General features: G+C 44.0%; 1 long non-coding RNA gene across 1 annotated transcript; it reads left to right on the top strand.

Moving 5' to 3' along the window:
- Positions 1-88: 88 nt before the first annotated feature.
- On the top strand, positions 89-9,851 carry LOC138663444 (uncharacterized). Its single transcript, XR_011318188.1, has 4 exons — positions 89-452; positions 8,354-8,407; positions 9,335-9,441; positions 9,556-9,851. It is a non-coding gene; the product is annotated as an uncharacterized lncRNA (long non-coding RNA).
- Positions 9,852-23,039: the final 13,188 nt, after the last annotated feature.

The following is a 23,039-nucleotide window of genomic DNA, read 5'->3' as shown; positions in this document are numbered from 1 at the left end:
GAGAAGGTCCACTTTATCTCCCCTGGCAGACCTGCCAGGACCTGCATGAGGTCATGATCATGTGATCAATCACATGATGGGGAAGTTACAGGCTTGGGTTGAAATAACCGAGCTCTACAGGCAGTCTGGGTTCAGCTAGCCCAGAGAGAGGATTCTGCAGAGGCTTTGTGGCTCGTCGACTACAGACTGAACCTGTCCTGCTCCAGAGCGGGGGGCCACCCACAACATACGGACTGTGCTGCTCCAGAGCGGGGTGCCACCCACAACATACGGACTGTGCTGCTCCAGAGCGGGGTGCCACCTGCAACATACGGACTGTGCTGCTGCATTTTGTTTTCTTTTGTTCCTGTTTTAGCCAAAAAGGCTGAGTTTGTTTTCCCCACAAGTTGGTTTATGCTGCCTTACATTAAAGAGACGGTGTTCCCATTTTTCCTACCTCTGTGTGCCGCCACGTGAGTAAACTACCACAACATCATAAAGCCTCTTTCACACTTGTCTCTGGTACGTGAGGTGACAGTTTTCACACGTACTGTAGACACGTACACATGTAGACCCATTCAAATGAATGGGTCTGTGCACATGTCAGTGTGTTTCCTTGGACCGTGTGTCCCACACGTAGACACGTCTGTTTTTTTTTACTATTAGAGAACACGGCACTCAATAGATGTAGGGATTGGAGGTGCTCAAGTAGGGTGTCCACCCCGTGGAATACAGATGAATAAAACTTGGCACTCAATATGAGAAGAAAAGCTTCTTAATTTATTGATGCATCCAGACAAACAAAACTGCTAAACGTTTTCGGTCCACAACGGACCTTCCTCACAGCGTTTCTTTGACATTGACTATGAATATATAAATAAATATAGTATCACATGATGCAAAAATACATGTCATATAATGCAAAACAAGAGAGATATATACTAGTGAATTTAGCACAAATATATACGTGATGCTCCATCTGGTTAAAGGAACATGTGTCGGAGAGATGAATCTATCCAGAAAACAGGTGCTCCGTGTGTGGTGGAGATCTAGTCCGTGCTGAGTCGCTGGATAAGGGAAGTAACAATGGTGCTGGAGATGGAAGAGCGCTGATGAATGTGTGACAAGAGGCAAATAAGTCTCTCCTTGGCCTTCGGGGTTTGGGTCTTCGCTCCCCAAGCTCCTTTATGCCTCCAAAAAATAGTCCACCAATTGAGACTTTCATCTCTCTGGTGGAAAGGGACATTGATGTTTTCCATCGAGATTTACACCTTGGCAAATTTCATTTTCACACTAACTTATCACCATCCGAGAAACTGGCCCTAGATCAGCTGTCTGCTGATAAAACACTTGTGGTTAAACCAGCTGATAAATGTGGGGCAATAGTGATTATGGATAGGACAGATTATATGGAAGAGGCTTACAGACAGTTGAATGACTCTGACTCTGAGTCACTTCACAAAACCCTCTCAACAGCATTGCCCAGAAAATTAAGACCCTACTTGAATTCCATGAACAGGAGGGCACTATAGATAACAAGCTCAGGACCTTTCTTACTAAAACTGATCCTATAACTCCAATATTCTATCTTTTGCCCAAAATTCATAAACAACTGTTTAAACCACCTGGGCGCCCTGTAGTGTCCCTCACTGACTCCATTCTATCCCCTCCAGCTATAGTATTGGAGAAAATCCTTACACCTCTGGTCAAAGCTACCAGCTCCTTTATTCTAGACACTAATGATTTCCTTGGACTCATTAGGGCACTTGACACTATCCCCTCCTCTTCACTGCCAGTTACCTGGGATGTGAGCAGCCTATACACGTCCATAACACATGAGAAAGGTATACTAGCTGTAGACAGACTCCTTAATGAAGCAGGCACTCATATAAAGATACGTCGCTTTTGCACGGACCTCTTAAACCTGGTCCTCAGGGATAACTACTTTATGTTTGAGGATACCTTCTATATTCAACAACAGGGCACCGTTATGGGCTCGCACGTAGCGCCCCCGTATGCTATCGCCTGTATGTCATCCTTCGAGAAAAACTTTGTGTACACCCATCCTCTATTCCAAACCCACTCGCGCATATGGCGCCGCTACATAGATGACATATTTTGCATTTGGGACGGCCCTATAGATTCACTCATTTCTTTTGACAAACACCTTAATGTGTGGCCAGAATTAAAATTCACTTTGCAGTATAACATGGACCGGATAAGTTTTCTGGACATCCTGATCTGTAAAAAGGACGGTGGTGAGTTACCTATTGACTTATTTTTGAAACCCACTGACAGAAACAGTCTCCTGCATTACAATAGTTGCCACCCTCCTTCTATTAAAAATGCCATCCCCAAATCACAGTTTCAACGGATAAACAGGATAGTCTCGGATGAAACCACCAAAAACACCAGACTAAATGAGATGCAACAGAAATTCTCGAATAGGGGTTACCCACAAAAGACACTACTACAAGCTAAACATACTAGTGTTTCTAACAAGGCTAACGACAATAATAAACGCATTCCCTTTGTTAGCACCTTTACATAGTTACATAGTTATTAAGGTTGAAGGAAGACTATATGTCCATCTAGTTCAACCCATAGCCTAACCTAACATGCCCTAACATGAAGAGTAAGCTCCACATTGGGGAAAAAAATTCCTTCCCGACTCCACATACGGCAATCAGACTAGTTCCCTGGATCAACGCCCTATCAAGGAATTTAGTGTATATACCCTGTAACATTATACTTTTCCAGAAAGGTATCCAGTCCCCTCTTAAATTTAAGTAATGAATCACTCATTACAACATCATACGGCAGAGAGTTCCATAGTCTCACTGCTCTTACAGTAAAGAATCCGCGTCTGTTATTATGCTTAAACCTTTTTTCCTCCAAACGCAGAGGATGCCCCCTTGTCCCTGTTTCAGGTCTATGATTAAAAAGATCATCAGAAAGGTCTTTGTACTGTCCCCTCATATATTTATACATTAAAATAAGATCACCCCTTAGTCTTCGTTTTTCCAAACTAAATAGCCCCAAGTGTAATAACCTATCTTGGTATTGCAGACCCCCCAGTCCTCTAATAACCTTGGTCGCTCTTCTCTGCACCCGCTCCAGTTCAGCTATGTCTTTCTTAAACACCGGAGACCAGAACTGTGCACAGTATTCTAAGTGTGGTCGAACTAGTGACTTGTATAGAGGTAAAATTATATTCTCCTCATGAGCATCTATGCCTCTTTTAATGCATCCCATTATTTTATTTGCCTTTGTAGCAGCTGCCTGACACTGGCCCCTGAATATGAGTTTGTCATCCACCCATACACCCAGGTCTTTTTCATTGACGGTTTTGCCCAGAGTTTTAGAATTAAGCACATAATTATACATCTTATTACTTCTACCCAAGTGCATGACCTTACATTTATCCCCATTAAAGCTCATTTGCCATTTATCAGCCCAAGCTTCTAGTTTACATAAATCATCCTGTAATATAAAATTGTCCTCCTCTGTATTGATTACCCTGCAGAGTTTAGTGTCATCTGCAAATATTGAAATTCTACTCTGAATGCCCCCTACAAGGTCATTAATAAATATGTTAAAAAGAAGAGGGCCCAATACTGACCCCTGTGGTACCCCACTGCTAACCACTACCCAGTCCGAGTGTGCTCCATTAATAACCACCCTTTGTTTCCTATCCCTGAGCCAGCTCTCAACCCACTTGCACATATTTTCCCCTATCCCCATTATTCTCATTTTATGTATCAACCTTTTGTGTGGCACCGTATCAAAAGCTTTTGAAAAGTCCATATACACTACATCCACTGGGTTCCCTTGGTCCAATCCGGAACTTACCTCTTCATAGAAACTGATCAAATTAGTCTGACATGAACGGTCCCTAGTAAACCCGTGCTGATACTGGGTCATTTGGTTATTCCTCTTCAGATACTCCAGTATAGCATCCCTTAGAATGCCCTCCAGGATTTTACCCACAGTAGAGGTTAAGCTTACTGGCCTATAATTTCCGAGTTCAGTTTTTGTTCCCTTTTTGAATATTGGCACCACATTTGCTATACGCCAGTCCTGTGGCACAGACCCTGTTATTATGGAGTCTTTAAAGATTAAAAATAATGGTCTATCAATGACTGTACTTAATTCCTGCAGTACTCGAGGGTGTATCCTATCCGGGCCCGGAGATTTGTCAATTTTAGTGATTTTTAGACGCCGCCGCACTTCCTGCTGGGTTAAGCAGGTGACATTTAATTGGGAATTTTTATCACTAGACATTTTGTCTGCCATGGGATTTTCTTGTGTAAATACTGATGAAAAAAAGTCATTCAGCATATTGGCTTTTTCCTCATCCTCATCCACCATCTCACCCAGACTATTTTTAAGGGGGCCAACACTATCATTTTTTAGTTTCTTACTATTTATGTAGTTAAAGAATATTTTAGGATTATTTTTACTCTCTCTGGCAATGAGTCTCTCTGTCTCAATCTTTGCTGCCTTGATTTGCTTTTTACAGAATTTATTTAATTTTCTGTATTTATTTAATGCCTCCTCACTACCTACTTCCTTTAATTCTCTAAATGCTTTCTTTTTGTCACTTATTGCGCCCCTTACAGCTCTATTTAGCCATATTGGTTTCCTCCTATTTCTAGTATGTTTATTCCCATACGGTATATACTGTGCACAGGTCCTATCCAGGATGCTAATAAACGTCTCCCATTTTCTTTGTGTATTTTTGTGTCTCAGGATATCGTCCCAGTTAATTGCACCAAGATCCTCTCTCATCCGTTGGAAATTTGCCCTCCTGAAGTTTAGTGTCCTTGTAACCCCCCTACTACACATCTTTTTAAAGGATACATGAAAACTTATTATTTTGTGATCGCTATTTCCCAAGTGACCACCAACCCTTATATTTGATATGCGGTCTGGCCTGTTGGTTAATATTAGGTCTAGCAGTGCCCCCTTTCTTGTTGGGTCCTGAACCAGTTGTGAAAGGTAATTGTCTCTCATAGTTGTCAAAAACCGATTACCTTTGCTGGAACTGCAGGTTTCTGTTCCCCAATCTATTTCAGGGTAGTTGAAGTCCCCCATAATAATGACTTCTCCTTGAGTCGCAGCTTCATCTATTTGCTTTACGAGGATATTCTCCATTGCTTCCATTATTTTTGGAGATTTATAACAAACCACTATCAGTAATTTATTATTTTTTCCCCCTCCCCTTATCTCCACCCACAGGGATTCTACATTTTCATTAAATTCACCTATATTATCGCGCAGGATGGGTTTTAAGGACGATTTTACATATAGACACACCCCTCCCCCTCGCTTATCTGTACGGTCATTTCTGAACAGGCTATAGCCCTGCAAGTTAACAGCCCAGTCATGGCTCTCATCCAGCCACGTTTCAGATATCCCCACCATGTCATAATTATGATCCAACAACATTAGTTCTAATTCGTCCATTTTGTTGGCGAGGCTTCTGGCATTAGTATACATGCACTTTATGTTCCTCTCTGTACTTCTACTTCTTAAATTATTAACTGTTCTGACCCCACCCCCCATGCCACCGCCACCCCCAACTTCCTTATTTGTGCCCAGGTCTATGTCTGCACTATCTTCCCCTCCTATAAAATGAATACCCTCCCCCCCAATTCCTAGTTTAAACACTCCTCCAACCTTCTAGCCATTCTCTCCCCCAGCACAGCTGCACCCTCCCCATTGAGGTGCAGCCCGTCCCTAGCGTAGAGCCTGTAGCCAACTGAGAAGTCGGCCCAGTTCTGCAGGAACCCAAACCCCTCTTTCCTACACCAATTCTTGAGCCACTTATTAACCTCCCTAATCTCCCGTTGCCTCTCTGGCGTGGCACGTGGTACCGGCAGTATTTCAGAAAATACCACGTTGGAGGTCCTTGCTTTCAGCTTGCAGCCTAATTCCCTGAAATCATCTTTAAGGACCTTCCACATACCTCTAACTTTGTCATTAGTGCCAATGTGCACCATGACCGCTGGGTCCTCACCAGCCCCTCCCAATAATCTGTCCACCCGATCAGCGATGTGTCGGACTCGAGCGCCAGGTAGGCAGCACACCGTTCGACGATCCCTGTCTTTGTGACAGATTGCCCTATCTGTTCCCCTAATAATTGAGTCGCCCACTACCAGCACCTGTCTGGCCTGCCCTGCTCTCCTATTTCCCTCCTTACTGGAGCAGTCACTCCTCCGGCTTTCAGAGGACATGCCTGGCTGCAGCAGTGCTACCCCTGTACTGGCACCCCCCTCATCTGCCAACTTAGCAAACTTATTGGGGTGTGCCAGGTCAGGACTAGCCTCCCTGGCACTCTTCCCTCTACCCCGCTTCCTAACTGTCACCCAGCTAGCTACTTCATTGTCCTGCAGCTCCATCCCACCATCCCCCCCCTCATCTGTCCCATTGAGCGTCTGCTCCGTGCTCCATATTGTCTATGAATCTCACTGTTGCCAGCTGCACATTTAGAGTCAGAATCTGGGTTTCCAAATGCACAACGTGCTCACATCTCACACAGCAGTATGCACCCTCGATCGGCTGCTCAAGGATTGCATACATGTGGCAAGACTTGCACTGGATGGCATTAACAAGAGTGGAGCACATATCCTAATGGGGATTGCACCAGACAGAACAGTTCAATAAAAAAAATAAAAAATAAATACAAAGTATTAATAAAAATCAGAAAGCAATTCAGTAATTCCTCCCTTGGAAACTCCCTGACTCCAAAGTCACTGAATCACAAGTCACACTTACCGCCATCCACACTTACACTCAGGCCACACTCAGCTCGCTCACACTCGCTATGCTGAAGATTTAAAGATTTTTATTTTTTTTTCTCTCCCTTAACAGCAATCCACCTTGCTGTCCAAATGCACTTCCTTTTCCAATGTAGTACAATCGACCATCAGACGCCATTGGGGTCTATTACAAAAAAGTTATCCGACCATTCCCGAGTTTAAATTACCCTTTTTATCACGTTTTCGCAGGGCTAAAAATTTACGGGACAGACTAGTGAAGGCGGATGTGGGTTCCAGGAGCACTATATCTAGACAAACTTTTTTACAGACACAAAAACAGGGCACCTTCCCCTGTCTTGGTTGCCTCCAGTGTAATAATGTCCAAAAAGGTTCCAAAGTGTTTCATCCTCATACGGGCCAGGGTATCCCGATCAAGGGTTATTATACATGTGATTCCTCATACGTAGTATATCTAATTAAATGTCCATGTGGCCTTGCCTATGTTGGGGAAACCACCCAACCCATTAGGGATAGGGTTTCACAGCATAAATCAACCATTCGCTGCAAAAGAAATCATCTGCCCCTTCCATACCACTTCAACGAAAAGAACCACAATATTTTGCAACTGAGGTTCCAGGTTCTGGAACAAATTGAACCCAACAGGAGAGGTCTCAATAGGATTAAAATCCTCAAGAAAAGGGATATATCTTGGTACCGTGTTAGCCAGTGGATAGAAAAATATTTAGAATTGAGAGTCCTCAGTGGTTGATACCTTTTAATGGCTAACTGAAAAGATGGTAACAAATTGCAAGCTTTCGAGACTACACAGGTCTCTTCATCAGGCAAAGACTAAAACAAATTCTGAAGAATCACATATTTATGCACAACATAGTATAGGAAAAAAAAAAAAAAAAAAAAACCATGGATAAGCCAGGTGACATGAAGCAGAATTACCATGGGTGATAAACAGTTACGTCCATAAATATTGGGCCAATTCTTAGATAAGGATTGTTTTATTGTCCTGTGATTAGCCTTTTAATGGCTAACTGAAAAGATGGTAACAAATTGCAAGCTTTCGAGACTACACAGGTCTCTTCATCAGGCAAAGACTAAAACAAATTCTGAAGAATCACATATTTATGCACAACATAGTATACACAGGACAATAAAACAATCCTTATCTAAGAATTGGCCCAATATTTATGGACGTAACTGTTTATCACCCATGGTAATTCTGCTTCATGTCACCTGGCTTATCCATGGTTTTTTTTTTTTTCCTATACTATGTTGTGCATAAATATGTGATTCTTCAGAATTTGTTTTAGTCTTTGCCTGATGAAGAGACCTGTGTAGTCTCGAAAGCTTGCAATTTGTTACCATCTTTTCAGTTAGCCATTAAAAGGTATCAACCACTGAGGACTCTCAATTCTAAATATTTTTCAAGAAAAGGGAGGCTTTTTGGATTTTTACCCTCCAGACCCTAGAGCCAAAAGGTCTCAATAGGGAATATGATGTATCGGCCCTATTGTAATTTATTGTAAATTATTGTACATTATGTCTTTATATGTTTTGGTCCTATATACTAATTTGTTCTTTTCTTTTTCCTTTAGAACCGCTAGATTTCACCATGTTCACTACACTGGGCGCCGTTTATAGTCTGTACGGTACGATATCACTACCCTCCCCCCTGTAGTATGGGTCCTCTCTCCTCCTCTGTTCCTATATCTTTTTCTCAGCACTTATGTTCTGTGCTTCTTCCTTTTTTTCCCCCTCCCCTAACCTATACAGCTCATTACATTACACACATGCAGCGCTGTCATGCATCTTGCCTGCGGTCACATGACCGCTTCTTGCATCCTGGTCAGCAGGGATTCTGTTCCCTGTTCTGTCCTCCCCTTTCCGCCAGTGCTCTCTGCGCATGCGCCATCTTCCTGTGGTCACATGACCACGATTGCATTATCAGTCACCGGAAATTTATACCCGGAAGTGCCGCCCCTCACTCAGCATCTCTCTTTGCTGCTCGGCACATCGCTCTTCTAGGATCCGGACCTCCAGGTACGCCGGTGCTTTCCGCGGCCCTGCCCCCCTCTTTGTTTGCGGTACCTGTCTCCATTGTACTCACTTACCCGGACACATTTTTCTCTACAGCGCCGTTATCCCCACTAGGCTGTGCTCCTTACCGTGGCGCTTCATATACTAGTGTGCTCCGATTCTCCAGGTACATGTATTCTCTGCTTTTACATTCTACTACTGCTTAGCACCTGTGTCCTTTTTTAACCCTTTCCTTCATGTTTGGTCTCTTGAAGCATACACTTGCTGCAGTATTTCTCCTTCTCTCTGACACTCATCTATGCAGTTTAGCTTCCATATCCAGGTAGTTTCTGTTTGACATACCTTGCCTTCCTGCTGTGTGCACCTACCCACTTCTCCCTGCTCCCTTATTTACCTTTAGGTACTACATACGTGACTCTCTCCTTATCTCTACTCTCTCAGGACCCATACCGCCCATGCTCTTTTTTACCACTACTTGTGTACTCCTAGTGTGCCCAGTTATGTACATATGCACGTTCTCACTCATTCCTTCTTTTTAGGTCTTCACGTTAGATCTACCACTAAGAAACTTTATAGATCTTCACCGGAGGCGCTTATTGTGTCTCACTTCTGGCTTTCAACCATTTGAGTAGTGCATATTTGCTATGTATCCTTTTTTGTTTCCCTCACTGAGCTAGGCACTTATTTGCCTCTGGTCACACATTCATCAACGCTCTTCCATCTCCAGCACCATTGTTACTTTCCTTATCCAGCGACTCAGCACGGACTAGATCTCCACCACACACGGAGCACCTGTTTTCTGGATAGATTCATCTCTCCGACACATGTTCCTTTAACCAGATGGAGCATCACGTATATATTTGTGCTAAATTCACTAGTATATATCTCTCTTGTTTTGCATTATATGACATGTATTTCTGCATTATGTGATACTATATTTATATATTCATAGTCAATGTCAAAGAAATGCTCTGAGGAAGGTCCGGTGTGGCCCGAAAACATTTAGCAGTTTTGTTTGTCTGGATGCATCAATAAATTAAGAAGCTTTTCTTCTCACATTGAGTGCCAAGTTTTATTCATCTGTTTTTTTTTACTGTCAGCATGGACGGCAAAATGTACTGCACACGTGCACATGGCGAACATACATTGATATCCTCCGTGTGACCCGCATCAGCACCGGAGAAGAAGCGATACAGTAACCGCTGTTCCACGGCGGCAGGTGCTGAAGACGGCTCTCATCATTCTCTCCTGCTCTGCTGGCGGTAGGCGCGAGCAGAGGAGAATGATGAGAGTTATATTAAAGTCCAAACGATAAAAGCAGGTGGGGGCTTTTGGGACCATTACTCCCATCATCTGACTCCTGCTGTCGCTAATAACAGTGACAGCAGGAACGGATGTTAGGGGTATTCCTCACCCACCGCCTGCAATATATTGAAATAAATGAATGAAAAACCTGATGTGGGTTCCCCCTATTTTCTTGAACCAACCAGGAAAACCTCACAGCTGGGGGCTGCAACCCCCAACTGTCAGCTTCAGCAAGGTTGGCTATCAAGAATAGAGTGGTACCCATGCTATTTTTTTAAATTATTTAAATAATTTTAAAAAATGGTGTGGGGTCCCCCCATTTTTGACAACCAGCCTTGCTAAAGCTCACAGCTGGGGGCTGGTATTCTCAAGCTGGTAAAGGGACATGGATATTGACCCCCCCCCCCCCCCCCAGCCTAAACACAGCAGCCTGCAGATGCCCAGATAAGGCAAACCAATTATATGCAACAATTTTGGCGCTTTGCCTGACTCTTCCCACTTGTCCTGTAGCGGTGGCAAGAGGGGTTAATATTTGTGGGGTTGATTTCAAGGGAGTGTATAAAACTAATAATGTACCCAACTAATGACGTGATCAACAGGGTGGGAATATAAGGGTGCCGTCATATCTCATGAAAAAACACATTACCAGGTATGTAATACCCATGTTTTTCCATCATACATGACGGCACCACGAGAGAGTTACAGAGATTTGTATTCTCTTTTAGGGAGGGATCACTGCTTGTAACACTCTTCTCCCAAATGTGAGATCAGAGGTAGCAGATAGGTCTAGCCTATAATGTTTAAAAAATGTAGACGAAGAGGACCAAGTGGCCACCTTACAGATTTGGTCAATGGTAGCATCTGCTCTCTCCGCCCACGACGTCGCCATGTGTTATGACCTGGTGGTTAGGACAATAATGGACCTGGTGGTTAAGGGCACACAAAATGACCTGATAGTTACTAATAACATAGGATGAGCTCTGAGACGTGGGAACTCTGCTGACCGCAATCCCTAATCCTATCAAACACACTAGAAGCAGCCGTGGATTGCTCCTAACGCTCCCTATGCAACTCGACACAGCCTGAGAAACTAGCTAGCCCTAAAGAAAGAAATAAAAAGCCTACCTTGCCTCAGAGAAATTCCCCAAAGGAAAAGGCAGCCCCCCACATATAATGACTGTGAGTAAAGATGAAATCACAAACTCAGAGATGAAATAGATTTAGCAAAGTGAGGCCCGACTTACTGAACAGACTGAGGATAGGAAAGGTAACTTTGCGATCAGCACAAAATACTACAAAAAGACCACGCAGAGGGCGCAAAAAGACCCTCCGCACCGACTCACGGTGCGGAGGCGCTCCCTCTGCATCCCAGAGCTTCCAGCAAGCAAGAAAAATCAAAATAGCAAGCTGGACAGAAAAATAGCAAACAAAAGAAACACAAGCAGAACTTAGCATATGCAGGGAAGACAGGTCACAAGAACGATCCAGGAGAGAGCAAGACCAATACTGGAACATAGACTGGTGGCCTGGAGCAAAGATCTAAGTGGAATTAAATAGAGCAACCACCTAACGAATTAACCTCGTCACCTGTGGAAGGAAACTCAGAAGCCGCAGCCCCACTCACATCCATCAGAGGAAGCCCATGGACAGAACCAGCCGAAGTACCATTCATGACCACAGGAGGGAGCATGACAACAGAATTCACAACAGTACCCCCCCCTTGAGGAGGGGTCACCGAACCCTCACCAGAGCCCCCAGGCCGACCAGGACGAGCCAAATGAAAGGCACGAACCAGATCAGCAGCATGAACATCGGAGGCAAAGACCCAGGAATTATCTTCCTGACCATAACCCTTCCACTTAATCAGGTACTGGAGTTTCCGTCTCGAAATACGAGAATCCAAAATCTTCTCTACCACATACTCCAACTCCCCCTCAACCAACACCGGGGCAGGAGGATCAACGGATGGAACCACAGGTGCCACGTATCTCCGCAACAATGACCTGTGGAATACATTATGGATGGAAAAAGAAGCTGGAAGGGTCAAACGAAACGACACAGGATTAAGAACCTCAGAAATCTTATACGGACCAATGAAACGAGGCTTAAACTTGGGAGAGGAAACCTTCATAGGAATATAACGAGACGACAACCAAACCAAATCCCCAACACGAAGTCGGGGACCCACACAGCGCCGGTGGTTAGCGAAACGTTGAGCCTTCTCCTGGGACAATGTCAAATTGTCCACCACATGAGTCCAAATCTGCTGCAACCTATCCACCACAGTATCTACACCAGGACAGTCCGAAGACTCAACCTGCCCTGAAGAGAAACGACGATGGAAACCAGAATTGCAGAAAAACGGCGAAACCAAAGTAGCCAAGCTGGCCCGATTATTAGGGGCGAACTCAGCCAAAGGTAAAAAGGACACCCAATCATCCTGATCAGCAGAAACAAAGCATCTCAGATATGTTTCCAAAGTCTGATTAGTTCGTTCGGTTTGGCCATTTGTCTGAGGATGGAAAGCCGAGGAAAAAGACAAATCAATGGCCATCCTAGCACAAAAGGCTCGCCAAAACCTCGAAACAAACTGGGAACCTCTGTCCGAAACGATGTTCTCCGGAATGCCATGTAAACGAACCACATGCTGGAAAAACAATGGCACCAAATCAGAGGAGGAAGGCAATTTAGACAAGGGTACCAAATGGACCATCTTAGAGAAGCGATCACAAACCACCCAAATGACCGACATCTTTTGAGAGACAGGGAGATCCGAAATAAAATCCATAGAGATATGCGTCCAGGGCCTCTTCGGGACTGGCAAGGGCAAAAGCAACCCACTGGCACGAGAACAGCAGGGCTTAGCCCGAGCACAAGTCCCACAGGACTGCACAAAAGAACGCACATCCCGCGACAAAGACGGCCACCAAAAGGATCTAGCCACCAAATCTCTGGTACCAAAGATTCCCGGATGACCAGCCAACACCGAACAATGAACCTCAGAGATAACTCTACTAGTCCATTTATCAGGGACAAACAGTTTCTCTGCTGGGCAACGGTCAGGTCTATCAGCCTGAAATTTTTGCAGCCCCCGCCGCAAATCAGGGGAGATGGCAGACAAAATTACCCCCTCTTTGAGAGTACCCGCCGGCTCAGGAACACCCGGAGAGTCGGGCACAAAACTCCTTGACAGGGCATCAGCCTTCACATTCTTAGAGCCTGGAAGGTACGAAACCACAAAATCAAAACGGGAGAAAAATAGCGACCAACGAGCCTGTCTAGGATTCAACCATTTGGCAGACTCGAGATAAGTCAAATTCTTGTGATCAGTCAAGACCACCACGCGATGCTTGGCTCCTTCAAGCCAATGACGCCACTCCTCAAATGCCCACTTCATGGCCAACAACTCTCGATTGCCAACATCATAATTGCGCTCAGCAGGCGAAAACTTTCTAGAAAAGAAGGCACATGGTTTCATCACCGAGCCATCAGAACTTCTTTGCGACAAAACAGCCCCTGCTTCAATCTCAGAAGCATCAACCTCGACCTGAAACGGAAGCGAAACATCTGGCTGGCACAACACAGGGGCAGAAGAAAAACGACGCTTCAACTCCTGAAAAGCTTCCACAGCCGCAGACGACCAATTGACCACATCAGCACCCTTCTTGGTCAAATCAGTCAACGGTTTAGCAACACTAGAAAAATTACTGATGAAGCGACGATAAAAATTAGCAAAGCCCAGGAACTTTTGCAGACTCTTCACAGATGTCAGCTGAGTCCAATCATAAATGGCCTGGACTTTAACAGGGTCCATCTCGATAGTAGAAGGGGAAAAAATGAAACCCAAAAATGAAACCTTCTGAACTCCAAAGAGACACTTTGACCCCTTCACAAACAAAGAATTCGCACGAAGGACCTGGAACACCATTCTGACCTGCTTCACGTGAGACTCCCAATCATCCGAGAAGACCAAAATATCATCCAAATATACAATCAGGAATTTATCCAGGTACTCTCGGAAGATGTCATGCATAAAGGACTGAAATACTGATGGAGCATTGGAAAGCCCGAATGGCATAACCAGGTACTCAAAATGGCCCTCGGGCGTATTAAATGCTGTTTTCCATTCATCGCCCTGTTTAATACGCACAAGATTATACGCACCACGAAGATCTATCTTGGTGAACCAACTAGCCCCCTTAATCCGAGCAAATAAATCAGACAGCAGCGGCAAAGGGTACTGAAATTTGACTGTGATCTTATTAAGAAGGCGGTAATCAATACAAGGTCTCAAAGAACCATCCTTCTTGGCCACAAAAAAAAAACCCTGCTCCCAATGGTGACGACGACGGGCGAATATGACCCTTCTCCAAGGATTCCTTTACATAACTCCGCATAGCGGCATGCTCTGGCACAGATAAATTGAACAGTCAGCCCTTAGGAAACTTACTACCAGGAATCAAATCGATAGAACAATCGCAATCCCTATGAGAAGGTAGGGCACTGGATTTGGGCTCATCAAATACATCTCGGTAATCCGACAAAAACTCCGGGACTTCAGAAGGGGTGGATGAAGAAATAGACAAAAATGGAACATCACCATGTACTCCCTGACAACCCCAGCTGGACACAGACATAGATTTCCAATCCAATACTGGATTATGGACCTGTAGCCATGGCAACCCCAAAACGACCACATCATGCAGATTATGCAACACCAAAATGCGAATATCCTCCTGATGTGCAGGAGCCATGCACATGGTCAATTGGGTCCAGTACTGAGGCTTATTCTTGGCCAAAGGCGTAGCATCAATTCCTCTCAATGGAATAGGATACTGCAAGGGCTCCAAGAAAAAACCACAGCGCCTAGCAAACTCCAAGTCCATCAAATTCAGGGCAGCACCTGAATCCACAAATGCCATAACAAAATAGGATGACAAAGAGCAGATCAAAGTAACGGACAAAAGAAATTTCGACTGTACCGTACCAATGGTGGCAGACCTAGCGAAACGCTTAGTACGCTTAGGACAATCGGAGATAGCATGAGTGGAATCACCACAGTAAAAACACAGCCCATTCCGACGTCTGTGTTCTTGCCGTTTAGCTCTGGTCAAAGTCCTATCACATTGCATAGGCTCTGGTCTATGCTCAGATAATACCGCCAAATGGTGCACAGCTTTACGCTCACGTAAGCGTCGATCGATCTGAATGGCCAAAGACATAGACTCATTCAGACCAGCAGGCATGGGAAATCCCACCATGACATCCTTAAGGGCTTCAGAGAGACCCTTTCTGAAAATTGCTGCCAGAGCGCATTCATTCCACTGAGTGAGCACAGACCACTTCCTAAACTTCTGACAATATATCTCTACCTCATCCTGACCCTGACACAGAGCCAGCAAGATTTTCTCTGCCTGATCCACTGAATTTGGTTCATCATAAAGCAATCTGAGCGCCAGAAAAAATGCATCAACATCACGCAATGCAGGATCTCCTGGCGCAAGGGAAAATGCCCAGTCTTGAGGGTCACCACGCAACAAGGAAATAATGATTTTTACTTGTTGAACTGGGTCACCAGAGGAGCGTGGTTTCAAAGCTAGAAACAGTTTACAATTATTTTTGAAATTCAGAAACTTAGCTCTATCTCCAGAAAATAAATCAGGAATAGGATTTCTAGGTTCTAACATAGGATTCTGAACCACAAAATCTTGAATGTTTTGTACTCTTGCAGTGAGATGATCCACACAAGAGGACAGACCTTGAATGTCCATCACTACACCTGTGTCCTGAACCACCCAAATGTCTAGGGGAAAAGAAAGACAAAACACAGTGCAAAGAAAAAAAAATGGTCTCAGAACTTCTCTTTTCCCTCTATTGAGAAGCATTAGTACTTTGGGCCACCAGTACTGTTATGACCTGGTGGTTAGGACAATAATGGACCTGGTGGTTAAGGGCACACAAAATTACCTGATAGTTACTAATAACATAGGACGAGCTCTGAGACGTGGGAACTCTGCTGACCGCAATCCATAATCCTATCAAACACACTAGAAATAGCCGTGGAGCGCTCCTGACGCTCCCTAGGCGCCTCGTCACAGCCTAAAGAACTAGCTAGCCCTAAAGAGAGAAAAATAAAGCCTACCTTGCCTCAGAGAAATTCCCCAAAGGAAAAGGCAGCCCCCCACATATAATGACTGTGAGTAAAGATGAAAATTACAAACACAGAGATGAAATAGATTTAGCAAAGTGAGGCCCGACTTACTGAACAGACAGAGGATAGGAAAGGTAGCTTTGCGGTCAGCACAAAAAACTACAAAAAGACCACGCAGAGGACGCAAAAAGACCCTCCGCACCGACTCACGGTGCGGAGGCGCTCCCTCTGCGTCCCAGAGCTTCCAGCAAGCAAGACAACAATCAAAATAGCAAGCTGGACAGAAAAATAGCAAACCAGAGAAAAACAAGCAGGAACTTAGCTTCTGCTGGGAAGACAGGTCACAAGAACGATCCAGGAGTGAACTAGACCAATACTGGAACATTGACAGGTGGCATAGAGCAATGATCTAGGTGGAGTTAAATAGAGCAGCCAGCTAACGAATTAACCTCGTCACCTGTGGAAGGAACCTCAGAAGCCGCAGCCCCACTCACCACCACCAGAGGAAGCCCATGGACAGAACCAGCCGAAGTACCATTCATGACCACAGGAGGGAGCTTGACAACAGAATTCACAACACTTAACGCTTTAATGTCTTCCTTGGTCTACCAGTATGTTTGCCTTTAACAACCTTCCCATGTTGTTTGTGTTTGGTCCAGATTTTAGACACAGCTGACTGATGATTTACCCTTGTTTAAGAGTTTGATAATCCTCTCCTTTGTTTCAATTGACATCTCTCGTGTTGGAGCCATGATTCATGTCAGTCCACTTGGTGCAACAGTTCTCCAAAGTGTGATCACTCCTTTTTAGATGCAGACTGACAAATTAGAATTTGATGCATGTGTTATTTTTGAGTATGAAAATTTACAGAGTGATTCCATAATTTTTTCCTCAGAAATGAGTGAGTCCATAATTTTTCTCTTATGCTTGGTTAAAAAAAGCAACCATTACCGACTACCACATTTTCTGTTCTTGATTTCTTTCAGAGTTTCTTAAAGCCAGAAAGTTGCCATTTGAAATTACTTTAGATTTGTGCCATATCTGTGATCTGTTTTTTTTCTACTAAATTAAACAACTGAATGAACATCCTCCAAGGCTGTTGATTCCATAATTTTCACATCCGCACAGCTGCGCATGTGTCCTGCGTACCTATCTTTAACATTGGGTATGCAGGGACATGCATTTGTCTGAGGATGTTTCCACATGCGTCGTTTTGACGTGCCGCCGAACGCAACATGTTACGTTCCCGTGCAGTTGGCAGGCACGTCAAAATGATGCATGCTGATGTATCTGCAGACAAACACATGTTCCTGAGTATTCAATGTTAAAGATAGGCATGCAGGACGCATGCGCAGCTGTGCGGATATGAAGGGAAAAAGTTTGCAGCCCTATGCAGGGCTGTCGAACTCAAATGTGTACTTAGCCTTAGTGCATCAATGCGGCGTGGCATGGAGGCAATCATCCTCTGACACGGCTGAGGTGTTATGGAAGCCCAGGTTGCTTTGATAGCAGCCTTCAGCTCGTCTACATTGTTGGGTCTGGTTTCTTCCATCTTCCTCTTAACAATACCCCATAGATGCTCTATAGGGTTAAGGTCAGGCGCCTTTGCTGGCCAATCAAGCACAGTGACACTGTTGTTTTTAAGCCAGGTATCGGTACTTTTGGCAATGTTGACGGGTGCCAAGTCCTGCTGTAGAATGAAATTTCCATCTCCAAAAAGCTTGTTGGCAGAGGGAAGCATGAAGTGCTCTAAAATTTCCTGGTAGATGGCTGCGCTTACTTTGGTCTTGATAAAACACAGTGGACCTGCACCAGCAGTTGACATGGCTCCCCAAACCATCACTGATTGTGGAAACTTCACACCAGACTTCAAGCATCTTGGATTGTGTGCCTTTCCACTCTTCCTCCAGACTCTGGGACCTTGATTTCCAAATAAAATGCAAAATGTACTTTCATCTTAAAACAACACCTTGGACCACTGAGCAACAGTCCAGTTCTTTTTCTCCTTGGCCCAGGTAAGATGCTTCTGGCATTGTCTATTGGTAATGAGTGGCTTGATACAAAGAATGCGACACTTGTAGCCCATGTCCTGGAAACATCTGTGTGTGGTGGCTCTTGAAGCAATGACTCCAGCAGCAGTCCACTCCTTGTAAACCTCCCCAAATTTTTGAATGGCCTTTTCTTAACAAACCTTTCAAGGCTGTGGTTATTTCCTTCCACTCAACTTTCCATAAATATGCGTGGATTCAGCAATCTGTGAACAGCCAGCTTCTTTAGCAATGACCTTTTGTGGCTTATCCTCCTTGTGGAGTGTGTCAGTGACTGCCTTCTGGACATCTGTCAAGTCAGCAATCTTCCCCATGATTGTGGAGCCTACTGAAACAGACTAAAGGACCTTTATAAACCATTAGGAAGCCTTTGCAGATGTTTTTTGTTAATTATTCTATTTACTGAGTTAATGACTTTTGGGTTTTCATTGGCTGTAAGTTATAATCATCAACACTAACAGAAAAACCACTTGAAAGAGACCACTCTGTTTGTAATGACTCTATATAATATATGAGTTTCACTTTATACTTTAATACTATTGTATTGAAGAACTGAAATAAATTAACTTTTTGCTGATATTCTAATTTAGTGAGAAGGATATATATATATATATCTACTATATAATTGTCTAAGGGGTACTTCCGTCTTTCTGTCCTTCTGTCTTTCTGTCACGGATATTCATTGGTCGCGGCCTCTGTCATGGAAATCCAAGTCGCTGATTGGTCGTGGCAAAAAGCCCACGACCATTGCCACGACCAATCAGCGACGGGCACAGTCCGGTGGCAAAATGGCCGCTCCTTTCTCACCGCAGTCAGTGCCCGCTCCATACTCCCCTCCAGTCAGCCCTCACACAGGGTTAATGGCAGCGTTAATGGACCGCGTTATACCGTGGTGTAACGCACTCCATTAGCGCAGCTATTAACCCTGTGTGACCAACTTTTTACTATTGATGATGCGTATGCAGCATCAATAGTAAAAAGATCTGTTACAAATAATAATAATAATAATAATAATAAAAAAACAAAAAACATTATTCTCACCCTATGACGTGCCCGGTGTCCTCGGCAGTGCAAGCGGCAGGCTCCGGTGCCAAGGATGCTAGGTGATAAGGACCTTCCATGACGTCACGATCATGTGACCGCGACATCATCACAGGTCCTGCGCTCATACCAACCCTGGGACTGGAAGCTGCCGCGTGCACTGCACACAGGCGCCAGGACTACAACGTAAGTATGTTTATTTTTTATTTTAAGTATTTTTTAACCTGTTACATACGTGTCTGGGCAATATACTACGTGACTGGCCAATATACTGCGTGTCTGTGCTGTATACTACGTGGCTCTGTGCTGTATACTACGTCGATGTGCAATATACTACGTGGCTGGGCAATATACTACGTGACTGGGCAATATACTATGTGTCTGGGCAATATACTACATGGACATGCATATTCTAGAATACCCAATGCGTTAGAATCGGGCCACCATCTAGTGTATATATATATATATATATATATATATATATATATATATACACACACACACACACACAGTACAGTGCAGACCAAAAGTTTGGACACACCTTCTCATTTAAAGATTTTTCTGTATTTTCAGGACTATGAAAATTGTAAATTCACACTGGAGGCATCAAAACTATGAATTAACACATGTGGAATTATATACAGTACTTAAAAAAGAGTGAAACAACTGGAAATATGTCTTATATTCTAGGTTCTTCAAAGTAGCCACCTTTAGCTTTGATGACTGCTTTGCACACTCTTGGCATTCTCTTGATGAGATTCAAAAGGTAGTCACCAGAAATGGTTTTCACTTCACAGGTGTGCCCTGTCAGGTTTAATAAATGGGATTTCTTGCCTTATAAATGGGGTTGGGACCATCACTTTCAGAGTTTTCCCAATTTTTCGGCCTGACTGACTTTCTTAAAGTAATGATGACCACTCGTTTTTCTTTCCTTAGCTGCTTTTTTCTTGCCATAATACAAATTCTAACAGTCTATTCAGTAGGACTATCAGCTGTGTATCCACCAGACTTCTGCACAGCACAACTGATGGTCCCAACCCCATTTATAAGGCAAGAAATCCCATTTATTAAACCTTTATTATCAACTATACAATTGGTCTGGTTTTGGATTAGCTGGCAGCGCGGATCATAACCCACAAATCCTCCTATTCTGCGATTTAACTACGGTCGCATGCCGACCAGTGGATCTGCGGCAGCCAACAATTTATGCTTGTGAATATTCTATCAGGTGAGCAGTTAACTTTACAGGTAAATCCTCTATAATTTGTGAGATAAAACACTATCTGCGCTCCTTGTTCCTACAAGTTATTTTACTAGTCCTAATTTTTGGCAGCTCTTGCACTTAGTGTTTAGGCTTTATGAGGAGGCTATATTATTGTAGGGCAAGCTGCTGGATAAGGGATAGTTTAGCATTAGAGGCATATAGGCAGGTTTATTGCCTTACAGTCCTTGCTGCTGCAAGTTAAAACCAAAAGTCCTTTTTTCGGGTAATATCTGTTCTTTTCCATGTTAATACTGCAGTTACCTGCACTGATTATAGGGAGGGTTGCTCTAGAAGGGATAGTATAGTATTAGAGGCATATAGGAAGGGTTTATGGGCTTGCACTCCTTTCATAGGTCTACTGCTGAGGCAAGCTTAGAACAAAAGTACCTTTCAAGAGTACATATTTTATTTTACCAAATAATACTGTAAAGTTTGCAGGTATTTATCTAACGACTTTAAAATGTGGAAGGCGTGAGGTAAGGGAAGGGGAAATGGCTGTAGGCCGTGCCTGCAGGCCAGGATAAACTGTGCTTGCTGGAGGAGAGCACTCTCTTTAAAACTGTCAAAAAAATTATTCTAAGGCCCTCCTCTACATCTTTTCCAGGGTATATTGCAGTCCCTCTCTCTATTTTTTGGCAGCCCTTGTACACAGTTCATAGGCTTTAGCAGTCTAGGAGTCCCACTGTTTTGTAACTTCTTTCTTTCATTCAAGTTAAGTTCTTGCTTTTTCCCATCTTGTTCTATTTCTCGTTGTCTCATGTCAGTATCATCTAATGGAAATGAGTTTTCCTTCTGGTCACATAAATCTCCTCCACAGTCATGACAGCTGTTTCCATGAATTCTTGGACAAATGTAGGCTGTTTGTGGTCATCTGCAGACAGATATTCACAATGCAGCAAAATGTAACGTGGCCCAAGGAGGCAGTCATGGGAGAGGGCTCCATCACAATCATTATAAAATTGTCAAAAAAATTATCCCAACGTCATCCTCCAAGTGTCTTTGTAAAGGATCTCACAAGGGAAGGGGGCGGGTCGACTTTGCAGACCTCGGGGGAGGGGAGAGAAGGACCCAGCAGGGATCGGTTCTCTGGCGCCACCTGCCTCAGGTCAGTAAGGGAACTGGCAAATAGTCGCTGGAAAGGCTTACATTATAGATACGAGTTAGTGGGGCGCTCCCAGTGAGGGGGAAAATATATCACCAGTCCAGGCTGGGGATATATATCTAAACCTCCAGGACGTCGCTGCCAGAGATCCTCACTAAAACAGTATGGTATTCTGCCACTAGTTCCTCATTTGAAATAAGCCCCCTCTGACAGCAGGCTTATATCAGGCCAACTGAGTGTGGGGATTCGTGGATAGAGATAAAAGAGCAGCCCAAGATTAATTTTATATTTAATCGCTGAGGAGGAGCACTAGAAACTACAGTTATATATACAAGAACAAATATATACAGTCAGGAGTATAGTACAAAGATAGGGTATAGATAGGTTGCAATTACCGTGACCACAAGAAGGCGCTGATGGATCACATGTCCAAATCTTAGTAACAAGCTTTCCGGGCTACGTCAGCTAATGTATCCTCCGGCCATCAAAAAACTAAGTCCAAAATGAGGGGCTGCTGTTGTGAATTCCGCTCTTGGGCTCCCTCCGGTGGTTGTAAGTGGCACTTTTGTGAGTTCTGCTCTTGGGCTTCCTCCGGTGGTTTTAAGTGGAATGGCTGCTCCTTGGATTTAGCAGTCTGCAGCTGCTTCCACTGATTGTCTTTCTGCTCGGCTATTTATGCCTGGCTCTTCCCTTCAGCCAGTGCCACTTGTCAATGGTTCCTGGTTGGATTCACATCTCTGCTTGGATTTCCCTGATATCCTGACCAGTTCAGCAAAGATAAGTCCTTGCTTTGCTCTTTTCTGTCCACATGTTGTGGACTTAATTGTTCAGTACATTCTATGTTTTGCCCAGCTTGTCAGAATGGATTAATTCAGTTAAGCTGGAAGCTCTGGGAAGCAGATTTACCCTCCACACCTTTAGTCAGGTGTGGAGGTTTTTGTAAACTCTGTGTGGATTTTTCTAGTTTTTTATACTGACCGCACAGTATTCTGTCCTGTCCTATCTATCTAGCTAGACGGGCCTCCTTTGCTACATCCTGGTTTCATTCTATGTATGTCTTTTCCCTCTCCACTCACAGTCATTACTCGTGGGGGGCTATCTATCCTTTGGGGATTTTCTCTGAGGCAAGATAGCCTTCCTGTTTCTATCTTTAGGGGTAGTTAGCTCCTAGGCTGTGACGAGGTGTCTAGGGAGTGACAGGAACATCCCACGGCTACTTCTAGTGTTGTGTTGAGCTTAGGGACTGCGGTCAGTACAGGTACCACCTCCTTCAGAGCTCGTCCCATGTTGCCCCTAAACCACCAGTTCATAACAGGCTGCCTTATTTCTCCTA

This window comes from Ranitomeya imitator, chromosome 2, assembly GCF_032444005.1.
Source record: "Ranitomeya imitator isolate aRanImi1 chromosome 2, aRanImi1.pri, whole genome shotgun sequence".
Lineage (NCBI taxonomy): Eukaryota > Metazoa > Chordata > Amphibia > Anura > Dendrobatidae > Ranitomeya > Ranitomeya imitator.
The sequence above is the reverse complement of the archived record's forward strand: the minus strand, read 5'-3'. Positions and strand labels throughout refer to the sequence as shown.